This window comes from Mobula hypostoma, chromosome 15 (assembly GCF_963921235.1).
Source record: "Mobula hypostoma chromosome 15, sMobHyp1.1, whole genome shotgun sequence".
In the NCBI taxonomy this organism is placed as follows: Eukaryota; Metazoa; Chordata; class Chondrichthyes; order Myliobatiformes; family Myliobatidae; genus Mobula; species Mobula hypostoma.
Window position 1 is genome coordinate 7,845,748 of NC_086111.1, and position 15,875 is coordinate 7,861,622.

Below are 15,875 nucleotides of genomic sequence, written 5' to 3' on the forward strand. Positions count from 1 at the left end.
TATTTTTGTGTGACTGTAAGTTTACTGCTATCTTATATGTGCCATATGTACCTTGTACTGTGAATAAAGGCAACATAACAGAATTAGAATCAGGTTTATTATCACTGACATTTGTTGTGAAATTGAACAAGTTGAACAGCATCTATGGAAGGAAATAAATAGTCAATATTCGGGAAAAGATCCTTCATCGGGACCTGATGATGAGTCTCGGCTTGAAATGTTGACTGTTTATTTCTTTCCATTGACATTGTATGAGTTGCTGAGTTCCTCCAGCATTTTGTGTGTGTTGCTTGGGTTTCCAGCATCTGCAGAATCTTTTGTGTTTAAGCCATGAAATGTATTCTTTTTCTGGCTGTAGTATAGGGCAATATATAACATTTACTACAAGTTACAACAATAAAAATAAAATAAATAAATAAAGCGAAAAAGGAATGGTGAGGTTGTGTTGATGGGTTCTTGCACCATTCATAATTCTGATGGCAGAGAGGTAGAAGCTGTTCCTAAAACATTGAGTGTGGGTCTTCAGGCTCCTGTATCTCCTCCCTGATGGTAGCAATGAGAAGAGGACATGTTCTGGATGGTGAGGGTCCTAACAGATGGATGTTACCTTCTTGATGCACTGGCTTTGGAAGATGTTCTTGATGGGGCTGGCTGTGAATGAACTGGCTGAGTTTAAGTCTCTCTGCAGCCTCTTTTGATCCAGTACATTGACTTGCCAGCCAAGTCAGTACCCCTGAAGCAGAGGGATCTAAGGGGAGGCTTGCCAGAGGCATTCAGGATCATAACTGGTTAGGAAAGTGAATGGAGAGAAGTAGTTTCCATCAACAGAAGATTCAGTGATCTGAGATACTGAATGTAGAGGTGTTGGGTACTGTGCCTTTGTATGGAATTGGATTCCCTGAAATGCCTGTGTAAGACACCATCTCCCTTCTGTAAGGTCCTTGGATAGACCATCCACTGCTCCAACTAATCCATGCAGTCTGGCTAGCCTAGACAGACTGGGCTGAAATGCCTGTTTCTATGCTGGGCATGGCCCTAGCAAGTGTCATCACCTGGGCATCTCCCTGATTTGCCACATCTCACAGAAGAAGCATGCCACTCTGCTGTCTGCTGTCTGCTGTCTGCCATTACTGACTCTCCAGTTATGGCCTAAAAAGGAAGAAAAAAGAAGGAAAAACCTTACTTTAACCGACATTATGACTCAGCTTCCTTACTGCACTGTAGTTTAATTTCACAGGTGTGCAGAAGAGTGCATCCTAACAATCTGTATCACTGTTTGCTACGAAATCTGCACTGCGGCAGACAGGACAGCTCTGTCTCAGGTAGCGAAAACTGCCCAATGCATCACAGGTGCCAGCCTACCCATGATCAAGGACATTCAGTACGTACAGAAAGGTGCTGGAAAGGGGCCAGTAACATCATGAAGGATCCCACCCACCCTGCTCGTGGACTGTTTGCCCCACTTCCATCAGGGAGGAGGCTACGTGGCAACCACACCAGGACCACCAGACTCAAACACTGCTTACTTTCCCCAAGCAGTGAGGCTGATCAACACCTCTGCCCACTAACTCCACCACCACTTTATTATTTCCCATCCGTCACTTTATGTACAATGTACTTATATTTATTGTGTGTTTTATTATTATTATTTTAATTGCATTCTTCATCTCTTGTGGTTTTTCTTGGTGCTGCATTGGATCCAGAATAACAATTATTTCATTCTCCTTACACTTGTGTACAGGAAATGACATTAAACAATCCTGAATCTTGAAACAAAAGCCCTACTGAAAATGGCCACTGCACTGCAGCTGACAGCCCTCCAGTTATCAGAAACTGAAGCACACTGCCTGTGTAGATGGTGGAAGAGGATACTCTCACAACAGTTAAAACTAGCACTAAACTAGCATGGAACACTATGGGTCATAAGAGGCTTCAGAGCTTTGTAGACTCAGGCATCTCCATCATAAGCACAAACCTCCTCACTACTGAGGACATCTTCAAAAGGCATAACCCCAAGGATGCAGTATCCATCCTTAAGGACCCTCACCATCTGGGACATGTTTCCTTCTCATTATTCCCATCAGGGAGGAAGCACAGGAGTCTGAAGTCCCACACTCAATGTTTCAGGAATAGCTCCTCCTTCCTCTGCTATCAGATTTCTGAATGGTCCATGAATACTACCTCACTATATCTCTTCTGCTCTATCTGTCTATCGATTGAAACATCACAATTTGTCATACCTGCACCGTACTGCTGCCACAAAACATGGTTTCAAAAACTCAAGTTTAAAAATTTAACTGCTGTGGAGGATTTTTCACTCTTGTTGGATCAGACTTTCCTGACGAGAGAGGTCACTGCTTGGCAGGTGAGACTTGTGGCTGTGAAAACAATCTCAGGTTCTGGGGTGGCTGCAGGAGTTGTGTCTGAGATGTTAGAGTTGGTGTGCAACGTAAATGTTGGAGTTGGTACTGACCCTCCCAGTGTTTGCTTGGCAGAAGGCAGACCATATTGTGTTTGACTGCAGGTTTCTGCAACATTCATGGACTTTTTTCTGTGGCTGTATTTTATTAATTTCTTATATGTGCTTGCTATCTTATATGTGTCTTGTGCTGTGTGTGACGGTTGGTACTGTGTTTAGTACATTGACCCTGGAGTAATGCTGTTTTATTTGGCTGTATTCATGAGTATTCCTATATGGTTGAATGAGACTTCAACTTGAACTTGAAGGATGTGATGCTGAAGCTTTATAAGGCACTGGTGAGGCCTCACTTGGAGTACTGTGAGCAGCTTTGGGCCCCCTTCTGACATTGGAGGGAGTTCAGAGGAGGTCCACGTGAATGATTCCAGGAATGAAAGAGCTGCTTGATGGCTTTGGGCCTGTACTCACTGGAATGCAGAAGATTAATGGGAGGGTCACATTGAAAGCTATTGAATGTTGAAAGGTCTAGATAGAGTGAATATGGAAAGGATGTTTCCTATAGTGGGGGATTCTAGGACCAGAGAGCACAGCCTCAGAACAGAGAATATCCAAGTATATCTAAGGAAGAATTTCTTTAGCCAGAGGGGAGGTCATTGTGTGTATTTAAGGCAGAGGTTGATAGGTTCTTGATTCGTCAGGGTATGAAAGTTACAGGGAGAAGGCAGGAGAATGGGGTCAAGAGGGAAAATGGATCAGTCATGATGAAACGGTGGAGCAGACTTGATGGGCCAAATGGCCCAATTCTGCTCCTATCTCTTATAGACTTATGGATTCAATTCCACAATTCCAAAATTTGCCTCTGAGATTGAGTCAAGTTAGGAAAAGGGGAAGCACGGTGAGATCTAGGTGTTCTTGTACATCAGTCACTGAAAGCAAGCATGCAAGTACAGCAGGCAGTGAAGAAAGCTAATGTCATGCTGGCCTTCATAACAAGGGGAATTGAGTATAAGAGCAAAGAGGTCTTTCTGCAGCTGTATAGGGCCCTGGTGAGACCACACCTGGAGTAATGTGTGCAGTTTTGGTCTCCAAATTTGAGGAAGGACATTCTTGCTATTGAGGGAGTGCAGCGTAGGTTCACAAGGTTAATTCCCGGGATGGCGGGACTGTCATATGTCGAAAGATTGGAGCGACTAGGCTTGTATACTCTGGAATTTAGAAGGCTGAGAGGGGATCTTATTGAAACATATGAGATTATTAAGGGATTGGACACGCTGGAGGCAGGAAGCATGTTCCCGCTGATGGGTGAGTCCAAAACCAGAGGCCACAGTTTAAGAATAAGGGGTAGGCCATTTAGGACGGAGTTGAGGAAAAACTTTTTCACCCAGAGAGTGGTGGATATATGGAATGCTCTGACCCAGAAGGCTGTGGAGGCCAAGTCTCTGGATGCTTTCAAAAAAGAGATGGATAGAGCTCTTAAAGATAGCGGAATCAAATGTTATGGGGTTAAGGCAGGAACTGGATACTGATTGTGGATGATCAGCCATGATCACAGTGAATGGCGGTGCTGGCTCGAAGGGCCGAATGACCTACTCCTGCACCGATTGTCTATTGTCTATTTTCTCTGAGTAAACTGTTGAGTGGGCTGTCAGGAACTCAAGGGGGATGGTGCCAAACCTGCTTCTCCACCTATTTTGTATCACCTGCAAACTTTGCAACAAAGCCATCAATTCGGTCATCCAAGTCATTGACATATGTTCCTTTTCACTGACTACAGCTCTGCCTTTAATACCATCATTCCACGTAAACTGATTCCTAAGCTCCGGAACCTGGGCCTTAGCACTCAGATCTGCAGCTGGATCTTCAACTTCCTCACAGACCGGACCCAGGCTGTAAAAATAGGGGACAAGTTCTCCCCTACAATCATTCTGAGCACTGGTGCCCCACAAGGCTGTGTACTCAGCCCCCTGCTGTAGTCACTGTACACCCATGATCGTGTAGCCAGGTTTCCATCAAACTCAGTATGTAAGTTTGCTGATGACACAATTGTAGGCCATATCTCAGGTAATGATGAGTTTGAGTACAGAGAGGAAATTAAGAACCTGGTGGCATGGTGTGAAGACAATAATCTATCCCTCAACGTCAGCAAAAGGAATTGGTTGTTGACTTCAGAAGGAGTAGCGGACCGCATGACCCAGTTTACATCGGTGGTGCGCAAGTGGAACAGGTCAAAAGCTTTAAGTTCCTCGGGGTCAATATCACAAATGACCTGACTTGGTCCAACCAAGCAGAGTTCACTGCCAAGAAGGCCCACCAGCGTCTTTACTTCCTGAGAAAACTAAACAAATTTGGCCTGTCCCCTAAAATCCTCACTAATTTTTATAGATGCACCATAGAAAGCATTCTTCTAGGGTGCATCACAACCTGGTATGGAAGTTGTCCTGTCCAAGACCGAAAGAAGCTGCAGAAGATCGTGAACACGGCGCAGCACATCACACAAACCAATCTTCTGTCTATGGACTCACTTTACACCGCACGCTGTTGGAGCAGTGCGGCCAGGATAATCAAGGACACGACCCACCCAGCCAACAGACTTTTCGTCCCTCTTCCCTCCGGGAGAAGGTTCAGGAGCTTGAAGACTTGTACGGCCAGATCTGGGAACAGCTTCTTTCCAACTGTGATAAGACTGCTGAACGGATCCTGACCCGGATCTGGGCTGTACCCTCCAAATATCCAGACCTGCCTCTTGGTTTTTTTGCACTACCTTACTTCCCATTTTCTATTTTCTATTTATGATTTATAATTTAAATTTTTAATATTTACTCATTTTAACTATTTTAATATTTATAATATTTAATATTTGTAATCCAGGGAGTGTGAAGCGCAGAATCAAATATCGCCGTGATGATTGTATGTTCTAGTACCAATTGTTTGGCGACAATAAAGTATATAAAGTAGAAAGTATAAAGAAGCGTCCCAATACAGACCCCTGTGGAATACTGGGAGCCAACCAGAAAAGGCTGCCTTTATTCCCATTTTTTGCATCTTGCCAATCAGCTACAGCTTTATCCATTCTAGTATCTTTCCAGTAATACCATGGCTCTTAACTTGTCAATCAACCTCATGTGTAGCACTTTGTCAAAGGGCTTCTGAAAGTCCAAGTACACAACATCCACCGATTCTGCTTTGTTATCCTGGTTGGCATTTCTTCAAAGAATTCCAGCAGATTTTTTAGGCAAGATTTTCCCTTGAGAAAACCATGCTGACTACAGCTTATTTTAACATGTGCCTCCAAGTACCCAGAAATTACATCCTCAACAATTGGCTCCAACATCTTTCTAACCACTGAGGTTAGACTAATTGGTGTACAATTTCCTTTCTTCTGCCTCTCTCCCTTCTTGAAGATTGGAGTGACATCTGTAATTTTCCTGTCTTCTGGAACCATTCCAAAATCTAGTGATTCTTGAAATATTATTACTACTGCTTTCATAATCTCTTCAGCCACCTCTTTCAGAACCCTAGATGTACACCATCTGTTCCAGGTGACTTATCTAGATCTTATTAGGGAGCTTAACGTAAAGGGACCCTTAGGAGGCAGTGATCATAATATGATTAAATTCATACTGCAATTTGAGACGGTGATGCATAACTCACACGTATCAGTATCGGAATAGAATAAAGGGAGTTACAAAGGCATGAGAGAGGAACTTGCCCAGGTGGATTGGAGGAGGATACTGGCACGGATGCTGGCAGAGCAGAGACGGCTGAAGTTTCTGGGAATCATTCACGAGGTGCAGGATTGTCCCACAGAGGAAGAAGTTCTCAAATGGCAGGAGAAGGCAGCTGTGGCTGACAAAGGAAGTTATGGACTTCAGTAAAGCCAAGTAAAGGGCACGTAGTAGCAAAAGTGAGTGGGAAGTTGGATGATTGGGCAGCTTTTAAAATCCAACAAAAGGCAACTAAGAAAGTTATAAGAATGAAAAAGATGAAATATAAGGGCAAACTAGCCAATAATATAAAGCAGGATACTAAAATTTTTTTCAGTTATATAAAGAGTGAAAGGGAGGTTAGAGTTGATGTTGGACCACTAGAAAATGATGCTGGTGAGGTAGTAATGGGGGACAAAGAAATGGCAGCTGAACTTAATGGGAACTTTGCATCTGACTTCACTGTCTAGCAGTGTGCCAGAAGTCCGTGAGTGTTATTGCTATTACAAAGCAAAAAATGCTGGGCCAACTCAAAATCCTAAGGTGGATAAATCACCTGGACCAGATGGACTACATCCCACAGAACTGAGAGAGGTTGCTGACGGATGCATTGATCATGATCTTTCAAAAATCACTTGATTCTGGCATGGTCCTGGAGGTCTGGAAAATTGCAAGTGTCACTCCGCTCTTTAAGAAGGGAGGAAGGCAAAGGAAGGAAATTATATGCCACTTAGCCTAACCTCAGTGGTTGGGAAAGTGTTGAAGTCTATTATTAAGGATGAAGTTTCGGGGTACCTGGAGACTAACGATAGAATACCGGTAAGTTAAAATCAGCTTGGTTTCTGTGAAGGGAAATTTTGCCTGACAAATCTGTTAGAGTTCTTTGAGGAAGCACAAAGGAAAGGCAGTGGATGTCACTTACTTGGATTTTCAAAAGTTGTTTGATAAGGTGCCACACAAAAGGCTGCTTAACAAGATAAAATCCTATGGTGTTACAGGAAAGATACTGGCGTGGATAGAGAAATGGCTGACAGGCAGGAGGCAGTGAGTGGTGTTACGTACCCCGTAACTGGGTTGCCAAACCAGCAGAAATGGATCACTCAGTTGGAGTCTGGAGTACTAGAACTAAGAAAGTTTTATTAAAGAAACAAGCAACACAGTAATCGAAAGGATAATAAATGCAACAATTCAACAATGATAACCACACATGTGCACAGAATTAAGATAACAGCATCAATCAAGCTCTATCGTTGTCTAGGGGTAAATGACCAATTTCAAAATGACTCAAAGTTCAGTTCGCAGTAATCGTTGCCATGGCGATGGACAAGGTGGGGGAAGAGAGACAGAGAGAACAACTCATCATTCAGCACAGCTTCACTCACAGACCAGCGAGATTGCTCACGAGCAACTTTTGGGCGGGTCCTTGGTGATGTCACCTGAGGTCACCGACTGTGACCCCTCCTCCAGATGCGGTCGATCCTCTGCAGTGAACCCGGCACCCAGGCAAGGGCGGACACACACCGGGTTCCCGCTGATCGTACCTTTCCACCCTTGTCGTTGTCTGGTACTTCTCACCCACTCGTGAGAAGCGTACCGCTTCCAGGGTCTCGTTACCTCGGGTGGCGTGTGTCCCTGTCTTAGCGAACCTGTCCCTTTTTATCCCCCTGCTGGGGTATCGCCTGTCCATCACTTCAAACAGTTCAGGGTTCAAAGGGGGGAGCCGCTCCAGACAGCTCTCCCTCCCACATCCCTTCATTACACATCTCCAGACGCTGCTCCATTGTTCCTTATCTCTCCTTCCCCTGAGGGCAGGTGGCAGACCAACTGCTGATGCCACTGATGCTAGCCCAGGCCAGCAAACATCTTAATTTTATGTGTATTCTCGTAACACTTCCCCCCTTTAAGGATTTTTACCGGGAGGTAAAAATTACAAACATGACTACATTATCTGATACATACACAATATACATCTTTAACAGTTATTTAGCTAATACAGAGAATTTGAAGCTGTCAACACCTTGACAGACAGTCATCACATTTTCTGTTCCTTTTACACGTGTTATTAATAATCCCTTAGACCAGGCTCCAACTCAGCAAACTTCATAGTGGCCAAAAACACTGATGAATTGCGACCAATGTAACCTCTCATTTGGTTTTGTCCCGGACCACAATAACAAGGGTCGTCCCATTCCGACTCAATTTTCTCTCGCAAGGGCTAAGTAGGAGGGGGACGGGTATTGACCGCAGAGTTATTGCAAAACTTCCTACAGTACCCCACCATCTCCAAAAGCCTTCTGAGGGCCCTCTTGTCTGTCGGGGTTGGGAGGTCAGCGATAGCCTGCACTGTAGCTTGCATCACTGCCAGCTGCCTCTGTGTCACCACAATTCCCAGGTAAGTGACATTCGTGTGGCCGAATTCATTTTTTCCAAGGTTCACTATCAAGCTGGCTTCAGACAGCCGTGTTAAATTGCCAATACACACCTCTGTGTTCATCAGCCCTTTAGTCACTGAATTACTCGAAAAATATGGGTGTTGTTTACTTGGCCGCCCCATTGTAACCACAATCACCCAACGTCCCAGTTCTTTGCATTTCCTCGGGACAATCAAACACATGGGTGCGAGTCGTTTAATTACTCCTTCGGGGATTAAGGGAGAGACCTTATCAGTAGACCTGGCCAAAACAATAGCCTTCTCCCATCTGACCGATCCCATCCTAATCTTTTCAAAATGGTTTTTTTCTCTTAGCAGGGGGCCCCTAGCTTCATTGATTTCCACGCTAACACCGACTAGGTTTGTTAGCATATCAAAAGCCGGTGACCGTCTCAGTTCGCGTCGGTCATGATCAATAACATTTTTCCCCCTGGGCAGCCGGTAACTCTCTTTCATGATTCCACCAACTGTTTCCTCCAGCACCGCAAAATGTCCACCGGGGGGTACCTCGTGGGCCATGTTAAAAACCTCATCCCCATAACTCTTTTTCACCACCCCCCACTCCTCATCTGCGGATGCTGTACTTGATTTCCCTTTCTTCCTTAGCACCTCCTTATCCGCACAATAGCTTGTCAAGGCTGTGTCAGAGAGAGCGGTCTCGGCAAAAACCATCAGCCCCTCGTCTCGCTCCTGCGTCTGCACAAATTCTTTCCTGGCTACTGCTACGTCCGTCCCAGCTCCCTCACTACCTCTTATCTCACTACACCCTGTCTCATACAAGGTTGGCAGAAATGTTTCAGCCAAATTCACCATCGCGGGCGGGGCCTCCATGCTGGCAGGCTGACCCGTCAATCTCACGACTGGGAACACGATTCCTCCGGCGATGTCATTACCGAGCAAGACTTCCACGTCTTTCATCGGTAATTCGGACCTCACCCCGATCGTGACTAGTCCAGAGACCAGGTTGCTCTGTAAATGTATCTGGTGCAAAGGGACTGACTCTGTCCCTTCCCCAACACCTTTGACCTCTACCTCCCCAGTCTGGGTCTCTGAGCTAAACTCTAATACACTCTTCAGTATTAGTGACTGACACGCTCCCGTGTCTCTCCAGATCCGCACTGGAACTGGTTTTAACCTCTTTTTCACTGACACCAGTCCGGCCGAGATAAACCTCTCGCGCCCTTCCTGGACTTTTTCAGACCTGTCCTTCCCTAGCGGTTCGCTTAACAGCTCGATACAGCCATTCAAAATTTCCGCTTTTCCTTTCCCCGTCTCCTTCCTTGGGGCAAAGCACCTGGACGCAAAGTGTCCGACTTTCCCACAATTATAACAGACGACCCCAGGAAACTTCCTACCAGACTGCTCCCGGTCTACCTTATCCTTTTCACTAGTCCCCGGCTTACTTTCTGACTTTTCCGGCGGACTCTCCCCGCCGTCCTGACTACCCTTCTGGTAGCCTTTACTCGGGGCAACCTTCATTTTATGCGTCAACGCATACTCATCCGCTAACTTAGCAGTTGCGGCTAACGTGGCTGCCTCTTTCTCATCGAGGTAGGGTCTCATACCCTCAGGGACACAACCTTTAAACTGCTCAATCAGAATCAGCTGCAGCAGTCTGTCGTAATCCCCCTCTACCCCCTTCGAGGCGCACCAACGCTCACAATATGTTTGCATCCCGCGAGCAAACTCCAAATACGTGCGGTCCCACCGCTTCCTCGCATTCCGGAACCTCTGCCGGTATGCCTCCGGGACCAACTCATAAATCCTGAGGATGGCCTCCTTCACCACCTCATACTTCTGGGCATCTTCCGCGGATAAAGCGGAGTAAGCTTGTTGGGCTTTCCCTTTCAGTACACTCTGAAGTAAAACAACCCACTTATCCCTTGGCCAGTCCTGACTTATGGCCACTTTTTCGAAATGGAGAAAGTACCGATCCACATCGGTATCGTCAAATGGGGGAACCAGCCTAACCTCCTGGGTCGCCCGGAACCCTCCACCTTGGTTCGGCACGAGCCCCTGCTCGGCCCTTATCTTTAACTTCTCCAGCTCAAATTCCCTTTCCCTCTGTTTCTCCTCTCTCTCCAACTGTCTTTCTCTCTCTTGCCTTTCTACCTCTTTCTCTCTCTCTCGCCTTTCTAACTCTTTCTCTCTCTCCCGCCTTTCTAACTCTCTCTCTTTCTCCTGCCTTTCTAACTGCTTCTCTTCGTGTTCTAACTGCCGTACCCGGAACTCGTGTTCGAGTCTCAGTTTTTCAAGCTGTACCTGTACCGCGTCTCCAGCAGGTTTTTCAATAGACACCACCCCCAGCTCACCTTGGGGAAACACACCTTTAGATATTGCTCTACAATAGCTCTGTGTATCTCCTCTCTCCTCATTGTCGACTTCACTTTAGCAAGATTCACCCGTTTGGCCACAGCTATCAATTCCGATTTCCTGGCATCCTCTAATGCCTCCAAGGTCGGCGCCTTTATAAATTCCTCAACCTCCATTTCTGCTGTTTGTCTTTTCTTTCTTTCGGGAATTTTAACCCAATCAATTTACTCCGTCCCAAATTTAGCGTTCAAAATCGCGGACGAGAACCCCACTTATGTTACGTACCCCGTAACTGGGTTGCCAAACCAGCAGAAATGGATCACTCAGTTGGAGTCTGGAGTACTAGAACTAAGAAAGTTTTATTAAAGAAACAAGCAACACAGTAATCGAAAGGATAATAAATGCAACAATTCAACAATGATAACCACACATGTGCACAGAATTAAGATAACAGCATCAATCAAGCTCTATCGTTGTCTAGGGGTAAATGACCAATTTCAAAATGACTCAAAGTTCAGTTCGCAGTAATCGTTGCCATGGCGATGGACAAGGTGGGGGAAGAGAGACAGAGAGAACAACTCATCATTCAGAACGGCTTCACTCACAGACCAGCGAGATTGCTCACGAGCAACTTTTGGGCGGGTCCTTGGTGATGTCACCTGAGGTCACCGACTGTGACCCCTCCTCCAGATGCGGTCGATCCTCTGCAGTGAACCCGGCACCCAAGCAAGGTCGGACACACACCGGGTTCCCGCTGATCGTACCTTTCCACCCTGGTCGTTGTCTGATACTTCTCACCCACTCGTGAGAAGCGTACCGCTTCCAGGGTCTCGTTACCTCGGGTGGCGTGTGTCCCTGTCTTAGCGAACCTGTCCCTTTTTATCCCCCTGCTGGGGTATCGCCTGTCCATCACTTCAAACAGTTCAGGGTTCAAAGGGGGGGAACCGCTCCAGACAGCTCTTCCTCCCACATCCCTTCATTACACATCTCCAGACGCTGCTCCATTGTTCCTTATCTCTCCTTCCCCTGAGGGCAGGTGGCAGACCAACTGCTGATGCCACTGATGCTAGCCCAGGCCAGCAAACATCTTAATTTTATGTGTATTCTCGTAACAGTGGGAATACAAGGGGCCCTCGCTGGTTGTCTGCCGGTGACGACTGGTGTTCCTCGGGGACGGCTGCTTTTCACATTGTTTGTCAGTGATTTAGATATTGGAATTGATGGCTTTGTGGCAATTTTTGCAGATGATACAAAGATAGGTGAAGGGGTTGTTCATCCATCGTCGTCGTCGATGAGAACCTCAGCACCGGATGGTGTCGAGACTAGCGCGTGGTTTGGATTTAAGTGAGGGAGAGTTGCACAGTGTCAGCCTCACTCTCTCTTCCCAATTCCCATCTGGATCCAGTGGCAAGACAGAGTCGAGACGGCTGGAGATGGGACTAGGCGCAGTGGATGACCAGGACGTCTTCTGTGTCTTGTCCTGCTCTACACGTTCCACGACGCTTGCACAGACCGCCTTCTTGACCGTTGGACCTTCCATTGGTCTCGTCCGCTCAATCCGCCAGAGTCTGTCTTCACATGCTGGGATAGACAAAGGGGTAGGTAGTGCTGAGGAAGCAATGCAATTGCAGCAGGACTTAAACAAATTGGAAGAATGGGCAAAAAAAGTAGCAGATGGAATACAGTGTTAGGAAATGTGTGATAATGCATTTTGGTAAAAGGAACAATAATGCGGACTAAATGGGGACAAGTTTCAACCGTCAGAGGTGCAGAGGGACTTGAGAGTCCTTATGCAAGACTCCCAGAAGGATATTTTGCAGGTTGAATCTGTGGTAAAGAATCAAATGCAACATTGGCATTTATTTCAAGGGGAATAGAATATAAAAGCAAGGAGATAATCCTGAGCCTTTATGAGACACTAGTCAGGCCACATTTGGAGTATTGTCAACAGCTTTGGGCCCCATATCTCAGAAAGTTTGTGTTGTCATTGGAGAGAGATCAGAGGAGGTTCATGAGGATGAATCCAGGAATGAAGGGGTTAACATATAAGGAGCATTTGGCGGCTTTGGGCCTGTACTCACTGGAATTAAAAAAAATGTGGGGGGATCTCATAGAAACCTACCAAATGTTGAAAGGACTAGATAAGGTGGATGTGGAGAGGATGTTTTCCATGGTGGGGTATCCAGAACTAGAGCACACAGCCTCAAATTTGAGGGGTGATCTTTTAGAGCAGAAGTAAGGAGGAATTTTTTTAGCCAGAGAGTAGTGAATCTGTGGAATGCTCTGCCACAGACTGTGGTGGAGGCCAAGTCCATGCGTACATTTAAAGCAAAAGTTGATTGTTTCCTGATAGGTCAGGGCATCAAAGGATATGGCGAGAAGGCACATGTATGGGGTTGAGTGGGATCCGGGATCAACCATGATGAAATGGTGGAACAGGTGCGATGGGCTGAATGGCCTAATTTTGCTCCTACGTCTTATGGTCTATCTACCTTCAGACCATTCAGTTTCTCAAGATATAATAATAAAAAATAAATAAATAATTAGACAATAGATATTGAGAACATGAAATGAAGCGTCCTTGAAAATGAGTCCATAGGTTTTGGGAACAGTCAGTGATGTGGCAAGTGAAGTCGAGTGAAGTTATCCGCTCTGGTTCCAGAGCCTGATGGTTGTGGGGTAATAACTGTTCCTGAACCCAGTGGCGTGAATCCTGAGGCTTCTGCACCTTTCCCCTGATGGCAGCAGTGGGAAGAGAGCACGGCCTGGGTGGTTGGGAGTCTCTGATGATGGATGCAGCTTTCTTGCAACAAGGCTCTGTGTAGATGTAAAAATGCAAACACGAGGAAATCTGCAGACGCTGGAATTTCAAGCAACACATATAAAAATTGCTGGTGAACACAGCAGGCCAGGCAGCATCGTAGGAAGAGGTACGGTCGACATTTCCGGCCGAGATGCTTCGTCAGGACTAACTGAAAGAAGAGCTAGTAAGACATTTGGAAGTGGGAGGGGGAGGGGGTGGGGGAGATCCGAAATGATAGGAGAAGACAGGAGGGGGAGGGATGGAGCCAAGAGCTGGACTGGTGACTGGCAAAAGGGATATGAGAGGATCATGGGACAGGAGGCCTAGGGAGAAAGAAAAGGGGGAGGGGGGAAGCCCAGAGGATGGGCAAGGGGTATAGTGAGAGGGACAGAGGGGGAAAAGGAGAGAGAGAAAAAGAATGTGTATATAAATAAATAAATAGCGGATGGGGTACGAGCCTCCCCCTCCTGTCTTCTCCTATCATTTTGGATCTCCCTTTCCCCCTCCCACTTTCAAATCTCTTACTAGATCTTCTTTCAGTTAGTCCTGACGAAGGGTCTCGGCCCGAAACGTCGACTGTACCTCTTCCTAGAAATGCTGCCTGGCCTGCTGCGTTCACCAGCAACTTTGATGTGTGTTGTCTGTGTAGATGTGCCCAGTGGCAGGGAGGGCTTTTCCCATGATGGACTAGACCATATCCACTACTTGTAGGATCTGGTTCGGAGGGGCTGAGGCGTGCAACAAGAACTGGCAGGAGTGGACTGCCAAGGTGAAACAGAAACTGGGACTGTGGGGAGGGTGATCCCTGTCAATAACGGGCAAGAACCTGGTCATCAGGTGTGAGGTGCTCTCAGGGCTGCTGTACTTGGCGCAGGTCTGGCCCGTCCCCCGCTCCTACAGCTCGGAAATCACCCGAGCAGTCTTCAGATTCGTCTGGGGATCCAAGATGGAGCAGGTGAGACGGACCGTCATGCACAAGTCCCTGGACAACGGGGGCAAGAACGTCCCCAATGTCGCCCTCACCCTGATGGCCAGCTTGTATGTGGCTGCGTCAGGTTGTGTGTAGAACCCAGATATGTGGGCACCAAGTACCACTATGTGCCCAGGTTCTACCTGTCGGCCTGGCTACGAAGGATGGGTCTGGCCCCACTCCCGCGCAACGCCCCAGTCAGCTGGTCGTTGACGCCATACCTGTCCTTCGTAGAAAAGTTCTCCCAGGAGAACGCCTTTGACCACAGGGCCATCAGGCAGTGGTTGGCACGTAATGTCCTGCAGGCACTGCAGGAGAAGGACGTGCTGGACACAGTGGGGTGGTTCCCTGAGCAGACCGTCCAGTTGATCTGGCAAAATGCCTCATTGCCAGATCTCACCAACAGGCACCAAGACCTTGCCTGGCTGGCGGTGAGAGGGGACCTCCCAGTCAGAGCCCTCCTGTACGCCCGGAATGTCGTCTCCGCACTCCACTGCCCACGGGAGGACTGCAGTGAGGAGGAGTCTGTGACCCACCTCTTTACACACTGTCAGTTTGCAAAGAGGGTGTGGAGGAGGATGGATGGGCTAGTGTCACGTTTCATCCCCAGCAGCTGCGTAACAGAGGACTCTCTGATCTACGGGCTGTTCCCGGGGACACACACGGAGACCAACGTCCGGTGCTGCTGGCAGACCATCAAGTCAGTGAAAAACGCTGTTTTGTCGGCCCGAAACTTGATGATCTACCAGCACATGGAGATGTCTGTGGGAGAATGCTGCCGACTGGCACATTCTCGGTTGCAGGAGTACGTGCTGAGGGACGCACTGAAACTCGGTGCAGCCACCGCAAGGGCCCGGTGGGGAAGGACCACGGTATAGGTTTCTCCACCAGCGGGAATGGGAGGGGTCGGGTGGTGGGGAGAATACCTCTCAACAATGATGTGGTAAGAACAACTGGAGTGCCACGTAGGTGGCCATAAGTATGGATATGTACAGACTATGATGGAAACGTATGTAAAGGATGGAAAGTTATTGAATGGTGTATTGTTTATAATTATATTTTTGGATAAAGTATATTTTGAAATTAAGAACAATTCCATTCAAGGGCATTGCTGTTCCTAACCAGGCTGTGATGGATGCACTCTCCACCATCTATAGAAGTTTGTCTAAGTTTTAAATGTCAAGCGAACCAGTCAATATACTCACAATTAATGTTATGGAAAGAAAGCAATTTAG